Below are 8,266 nucleotides of genomic sequence, written 5' to 3'. Positions count from 1 at the left end.
ACAGCATCGAAAAGGAGCAGAAGATTACACAATCAGAAGGGCCACAGACTGGAAGGTGCATGAGAACAATCACAGCCCTTGAGACAGGGGGAAGAGCAGGTGCCTCGTTGAGGCTCCCTGGTCTGGAATCCTCTCTCCCAGCCCTAATTCACCTTCTGCTTGGTGAGCGCCAGGGCCCTGCTCTGGGATGTCGCTTCAGACAGCCCTGTCCTGACACCTGAGAAATCCCGCCCTACTATCACACTGCAAACTGTGGCTTATTGTGTTCAAGATGTGGGTCAGCCCTGCAACCTAAGACAGAGTTCAATAAGCCTTTTTGTCACTTGTTTGTTGTCACTTCTTCGTGGCAGCTTTCACAGTGAAGGTATTGGGCTCCTTTGTTCATCTCCACCCTCCAATAAATATCAGAATAATTAATAAGGAAACCAGCCCTTCTCTAGTGGTGTGTTTTTCACAAGCAATTTGTTTTAATTACTGAGAAAAATAGAGCAAAATTACCCCCCTCAATAACAGAACAATGCTTAAATTTTTTTGGCATTTTGGGCTGTTTGATCTCAGTCTTACGTATTAATCACAGCACCATGAAAGTTTTGATTTAATTCCAAGTTTAAAAAAGAACACACCAGAGTTGGGAAGGCACTTTCGTTTCCCCACGTGTTCCTGAGCAGGGCAGTGTAGCAGACAATTCCACTGATGCCAATTACAGCCTGAGCAGTTTTCAGTCAGCATTTTATTTCTAAACATATTATCATTTTACAGAAGAAAAATCTACATTTTTTTTTCCAGAGACTTGGGAAGTTCAGTGCATCTGAAAAGATTTACCGCGTCCGCACCTTACAGCTGGAAACCCGAAGATTCCTGCTTAGGCTGCGACTCTGGTACCTTGCCCTGAACGGCGGGCGAGCGACCCTCGGTCAGTCTCCCTAGCTGCACAGTCAGGGCTGTAGCCCGCCGCGCTGCCTCACGGAGACGCTGGGATTAGAGAATATCGTCTTTTTAATTAGTGCAGAACACGCTGCGGTTCTACGGAAGGCGTGACACCCAGGCGGAGCGGGCCTCCGCGGGCCTCCCGAGCAGGGACTGGTGGACGCACAGCGCGCCGGAGGAGCGCGGCCAGAAATTAATGAAGTATTTTATAAATATTACCTCTCGCATCCCTTCATGCTTCCTGTGGCCTCCACGGCGCACGGGTGGGACAGTCGCCCTGAAGTTCTCGACCTCAACGGCAGTGTGCTTACTTTTGCAGACACGCTTTTACTGAGATGGACGGATTGAACATCCGACACCTACTGCTACATAAACCTTGGGTCAAAATCCTGTAAGACTGCTTTGGGGAGCAAGCTCGGCGGCCTAAGCGCCTGCCTGGCAGGCACAAGGACCCCGGTTCGATCCCTGTTAGCACCTGACGTGCCTACCGCGAACCACGCATGATGGCGCAGGTCTGTAATCCCAGCGCTGGGGAGGCTGAAAACAGGAGGATCACTAGGAGTCCAAGCTGCATGGTGAGACCCTGCACCAAACACATAAATAAATAAAAGATTTTTTTTAATGCAGAAGGCTAAGTTTGGTACACCGCCTTCTAGTAGACAGGCATTTGTGTGTGCATCAGAGACAAAATGGGGCTGAGGCTATCACTCAGTGGCACAGCACCTGCCTGGCAAGTGCAGGGTCCTGAGTTCAAGTACCAATACAATAAAAAAGAAGAAAAGAAGCAAAATTAAGCAATTCTAAAGATGTTAATATAGGATGTGCCATTATATGGAATTACGGGTTTATTTACTTTATTTTTTATGAATATTTTCTGTAAATATGTTGTGTTTAATGAAAACATACTTAAATTAAATGTACTAATATGTATAACCAAATTCTCATTATTGTTTCTTTCTTTTTTACTTTCATTTTTTAAAATTCAGCCAGCATGGTTTACTCTTGGGTGTATACTTTGCACCTTGTGAGATTATTTCATGAAATAAATGTGATGCACCAAGGATGACCATGAAGATTTTCACTCTTCCCTCTCCTGGAACCAAGCTAGGCTCCGTGAGAAACAGAGCACGCTAGAATGTGCTGGGCCATTTTGGAGAGTCTTGACCTTAAAGCACCTGCAAGCAGAAACGCTGAAACGACACCCAGGAGCTGGAGGTGGATTTTATTATGTTACCAGACACTGATCAGGATCGTTCTCAGAATAAGAGGCCTTGCTCTCTGGCGATCCAGGGCTTATATCAGATAAGCAAGCAGGAAGTGCAGAGGCGGGACGGCTTGTCCCCTGGGGACTGGTTTATACAGTGTGCATCGTAGCGGCTGGCTGTGCATCACAGTGAGCAGCGGTCTCTCAGAGGCAGGAGCAGCCAGGCCTGGAACAGGCGCTGCTACCTGGGCAGGTAACACACGGAAGCATCCCGGCTGATGCGTGTGGGGCTTATTTTCTGTTACATTAAAAGGGGGCCAGCTTTCATTTCCTGTATTTTGAACCAGTGCTATTGGAAATGAGCTAATATTTTACGTGAAAATCCAAGCCACACGGAGCAGCCATTGAGATTCCTGAGCTCATCTCTCACCGAGAGTTCCGCTGCAGCGTGTGCTGCAGCGGGTACCCGCCCCACGTAGCCTCTGAAAGTGCCAAGCCCTGCCGCTGGCCAGGGTATCCCACAAGGGATTCCAGCCCGTGAGCCCAGGAAAGTGAGGACAGTGCGAGAGACATTATCGGTGGTGGGAAAGCACGATATCTTAGTTTTGTTTTGTAAAACATCAAAAGATAAATGAAATACAATTGGTGCCAGGCATGGAGTTACAGGCCGCTCCTCTAACAAATTGGTATGCGTGTCAGATTTGCTCTGGGAACTCCAGGGCAGAGGAGGGAAGTTTTGAGCTGACCATTGGTGAAAGTTTGAATGAAAGTGAAAAAAATGCTATCGGAAGCTAGAGAAAGTGGCCCCGATTCCACAGAAGAAGGAAGCTGGACAACACCACACCATGAAAAATTAGAAACTTTTCTAGGAACTGCTGTTTTGGCTGAGGACCTTGCTAGTCCGAATGTTGAATGAGTCCACTGTTTTTGTGTTGTAATTGTGTACAAAAAGGCTAGATAGTTGAGCCACTAAAAATAAAAAATGAATTATTTAGTTTTCAAGTCAAATTTCAAGAGAAAATTGAAGACAGTGTTAACTGGGATAGAAGAGGAAGCGACTTCTCACCCTCCATCACTCCAGATGTGGAGGATCCTCAAAATAAGAAATGGTTTCAGGACAAATGTAAGGTGCACGGTGCAGTCAGTCATCACTGGCTTGGGGATGATGATTCCAATAGTGTGGTTACGAACTCGAGATGAGCCCTCACAGGGGGCCAGTCTCTGCCCGGTGCAGCTCCTGGGATCATGAGGCTGCTACTTGGTACGCGCTTCAAAGACCCTTTCACTCAAGAGGAAGGCTCCTGACAACCTTAGAGCGCTATTCCACAGCACCTCAGCTGTCAGCTCAAATCGAGAACCGATGTTAGTGAAAGGGAGCCTGGCTTTTGTGTAAAGAGGTTCGGTCTGATATACAAGAGATCTACAACTTTTTAAAAGAAGAGTATCAGCTTGAGTTGAAGGGGTCAGCAGTAATATAAAAATTTTAAAGAATTTTTGGTTCTCCTGTCTTCCTCCAAAATACAAATGAGCAGTTAAAAAAAAAAAAAAAAAAGGAAACATGAAGATGCACACCATCTATATTTTTTATGAAAAGAAAGATGGTTTGAGGGAAGAAATAAGAAACTGGGGCATGAAACCAAGAACCATGGAGAACCATTCCCAGGGAGGAGAATAATTCAAAGATTGACAATATGTGCTCAGATGGGTTTCGTAATTGCTATGCGCCAGTGGCTGCCGTGTGTCTTCCATCTTCCCCACTTTGGAATGGAAATTTCATTTGTGGTTTTTCTATGCCTGTTCACTATTGGACATATGCTCTGTGTGTGTGTGTGTGTGTGTGTGTGTGAGAGAGAGAGAGAGAGAGAGAGAGAGAGAGAGAGAGAGAGAGTAGGGAACTTGGCTCCTGGCGCTACAACTGCCTGAGACACAGAGCAAGAACTGCACGTCTGTGTGCGGCCATCCTCAGGTGGATGAGAGCTTGGAGCCTGCTCCTGGGTCACCTACCTCTCGGGCAGTGTGTACTCAAGAATAGATGCTTGGTTAGATGCACACATATGCATGCACAGGCACACACACACACACACACACACGCGCGCGCGCGGGTGTGCATGTCTTTGTATCTGAACTAGGCATGCAGAAAGAAATGGCATCAACAATATGTAGACAGCTTCTTCCAAGTTAATTAAAGGAGGAAAGGAATGGGCAAAAAGCATGGACTAGAAATATGAAAAGGCTATTCAGAGGAAAACACAGAAACAATAAGCAAACCTGTAGAAACTTGCTCTCCAAGTATCAGGGAAATGCAAAGTGGAGCAGTGAGGTGGCCGCTTTCTTCCCTCTCCTCGCAAGGGGTTGAAGTAACATAAATCTCCTTTCAGCGGCTGCTTAGGAAAATCCAGGTCTTTGTCAACTATTGGTAGGGAAAGTATTTGATTTATATTTTATGGAAAGCAATTTGTGTGATTTCTACATTTAATTCAAATGCTCTTTAGTCTAAGAGCTTTACTTACGGGGCTCCAGCCAATAGAAGTATATATACATAGGTATGTGCACACACTTGTGTGTACACACATGCACAAAGATGTTCGTTGTAGTATTTACAACAATGCTAAGAAAACAAGCTCAACTTTAGCAGCCAATGTGGGTATATACAAATATATCCATTCCCCAGAAGAATATAAAAATGGAGGAAAATATACCTTATTGGTATAAAAATATTTTAAGAAAAAAAGACAGTTGATGACAATGCACAGAAAATGCTCCCTGTTTCAGTTTGCCCATTCATAAATATCTAGATACATTCACATATAAGCTTGAAGGAAAAGCCCAGCACGAGCCACGGGAAATACTGCCAAGAGTGGACGACTTCCTGCTGAAAGACGGTGATGCGCGCGACCCCCACAGTGACCAGAAAGAAAGGTGGGGATTGTCACTGGTGGCCCAAGCATCCCCTCCCACCATGCTCACATTCACAAGTACACATACACAACTCACACATGCGCACACTCATACACTCACACGTTCAGACACTCTCATACCTTCCTCCACAGCCTCTTGCACACTCTCATATTTGCACATGTACACACACACACAGGCTCCCTGACAGGCAAAGGAGTATGCACAGCCCAGAAGCTGCGTTGTGCAGAGAGGGAAGGGAGGGAGACAATGTACACCGAGAAGTACACAAGTGAGTGCCCAAGCTTCAGTGCTAAACGGCTGGAGGCAGAGTGGGTGTTGCAGCTGGCCGGCCTAGGAGAACAGGGCACAGAGCCCACGGAAAAGGCCCGCTGAGGGTCACTGGGGATGCACCTCAGGGGGCACCAGTGAAGGCCTCCTCCTCACAGGGACCCCCGCCAGCAGAAACCCCGAGGCCAAGTTCCACGCTGTTCTGCTCACCTCGCCCACACACTCCACCCCCACGAAGCCCACTTGGCAGGGTCTGCCTGCAGATGAAACACCCCAAGTGTTGCCTTAGGGAACTTACGAAGTGCCCGGTGGCTGCTGTGGGTCCTTCCGGGCAACACTTCGGGCTCCTCCACAGCATCCATCTCCGTGGAGCCCTGCCCCCCACCACCCTGTGCATGCCAAATCCAAGCCTGAGGGTTCCAGCTCGCACAGGGACAGATAGGAAGATGAGGCTCCAACTGACATGAATATGCCCGTGGGCCACAAGGAGGAGCAGAGCACCGAGACCTACCTATTCCCTGGGTGCCACCAGACCTCCAGCCCGTGTGTCCTCTGTCCCTGTGTGGTCCTCTTGCCTCAGGGTTGAATGCTGAGGTTTACCCTTTCTGTCCCAGGCCCCCCTGTATAGGCCACCTCTGGTCCTTGGGAGAGGGGAGATGGCACCATAGTCTCACGCTTGGGCCATGTGTCACTAGAGCCAGCTGGCACCTTGCAGCTCCCCTGTTCAGCAGCCTCCTCACCCAGCACAGGTCTTACAGCACAGAGCCACAGAAGCAGCACCGTCTTGCTCCACTTCTCAGAGAACGTGGTCTCGCCATCCAGTCTCTGGCTTTGGGGACCAATATGCTGCTCCTTGGGGTGAAGAATCCTGCCCCCCCGACCCCTGCCCTGTGCTGCTGGCCATCACTCTGCCCCCTGTCGTGGTGGCACCAGCTTCTGTCACATTGTGTTCATCCGGTCCCTTTCCAGGGTGCACTGGGGGTGGCTGCCAGTTCCTCTCCACAAAACTATCACAAAACCTTCATGTGCTGTGACAAATGTGATTTCTCCCTGGCTACCGTGCGGCCTGCTCAGGCACCAGCTATGTTTAGGCAGAGGTTCTGGTCCTGGGTCTCTTCCCACAGCTGTCTTCTGTCTTAATGCTCCATGTGGCTCTAAGAACCAATCCATGCCCGCAGAATCCCCACAGAGGGTTTGCAGAAAGGCAAGCCCACTCCACATTGGAATTCATGGGCCCTCACGCCATCAGCTGTAGTTGAGTGGATGCCACCTGGCGGTGTACTTTCACGCCCAACACAGAAATTACAAAAAGGTAACTTAATTCAGCAGTGACCTTTAAGTTCCTTGCTTGGCAGTGTGGTAAATAAATCTCACACTGTGGCAAGCTTATTCCTTTATTGGTCATTTCGAAGGCAGGCTTCCACCGTCTGTGTGGCCCTGACTTAAAATGGTTGCAAAAATGCTACCCCTGTTGTAAATGGCAGGTAATCCTTGCTCTTGATCAGCCCTGGGGATGACTTATTCCCCTTCCCTCCCAAATGCAACATTTCACCAGACTGTCTTTCACAAAGATTACGCTCCCTTGATATATAATATTCAAGCAACTGGGAAGAAAAAGCATGCATTTTCTCTTCTCTTTATTGCAGCTTCATTTTGTTGCTATATTCCAAGACCCAAAAGCTACCAAAATGTAGAACTTTTATTTTCAAATTTTTCTCCCTACTGTGTCTTCAATTCTCACCCTTACCCATCCCTACCCCGAGATTAAATGAAGACAGGCTGTATTGGTTTGCAATATAAAAGAAAATATATCTCTGAAATGGATTTGGTTGATTATGGTGGGGTATCATGGTCAGGTAGAATCTAAAGCAGAAAGAACAATGAACCTGAAACTGAGTCCAGCTTCCCACAGCCCACTGTGCACAGGGCTCATCACGGCTCCCTGACAAGCCCAGCTAAGCAGGAGCAAGATGTTTTCCCCACCATTAAGTAGGTTCTGGTTCCCAGAAGAGACCTCAGGTTGCAGAAGGTTACAACATCTTTTTATAATAAACATAACAAAAATGTATCATGTGACAGTTGGAGAGCCCAGCAGAAAGATCAGCTCGATATTGCTGTCAGCCCAGGAATCTTCATTGCCTACAACTGCTCCCCTAGCTCAACTCCAGCTCGACTCTTCCCTCTTACCCCAGAAGTGACCATGTAACCCAGGAATGACCAGTCAGAAACTCTGACACTTCTCAGGCCCACGGCAAGCACCTGACCCAAGTTGGGCTAATTACAATCACTCCTTTGTGTGTGTGTGTGTGTGTGTGTGTGTGTGTGTGTGTGTGTACTGGGGGTTGATCTCAGGACCCTGCACTTGCCAGGCAAGCACTTACTCTACTGAGCTATCTCCCCGGCCCTACAATCACTTCTTAAGGTTGTTTTTCCCCACAAATGTTGAGAGAGAAAATTTCTAGTGTTGGCAAACGGATGCACATTCTAACAAGTCTATTTGAGTTGTGTTTTGCTCAAGTCCTACACACTTGGACATAGCAAGCACAGGAGACATCAGGGGCACCACTTCAGCCATCTTTCCTGTTAGTCTTGTGTCTTCTAGAGGGAGGAGGAGGAGGAGGAGGAGGAGAAGGAGAGGGAGAAGAAGAAGAAGAAAAAAGAGGAAGAGGAAGAGGAAGAAAAGAAGAAGAAAGAAGAAGAAGAAGAAGAAGAAGAAGAAGAAGAAGAAGAAGAAGAAGAAGAAGAAGAAGAAGAAGAAGAAGAAGAAGAAAGAAGAAGAAGAAGCAGCTGCTACATGTACATGATTTTTAAAAAGCAAGACATTTGCAAAAGCAGAGCATCCTGGCTGAAGGCACAGATGGAGTAGTTGCCTGGTGAGTGTCAGGCCCTGGGCTGGATCTCCAGCACTGTAACCAAAAACAAAGATTAAAAAAAGAAAAGAAAGAAAGA

This window comes from Octodon degus, unplaced genomic scaffold (assembly GCF_000260255.1).
Source record: "Octodon degus isolate 3935 unplaced genomic scaffold, OctDeg1.0 scaffold00039, whole genome shotgun sequence".
NCBI lineage: Eukaryota > Metazoa > Chordata > Mammalia > Rodentia > Octodontidae > Octodon > Octodon degus.
This window is presented reverse-complemented; position numbering follows the sequence as displayed.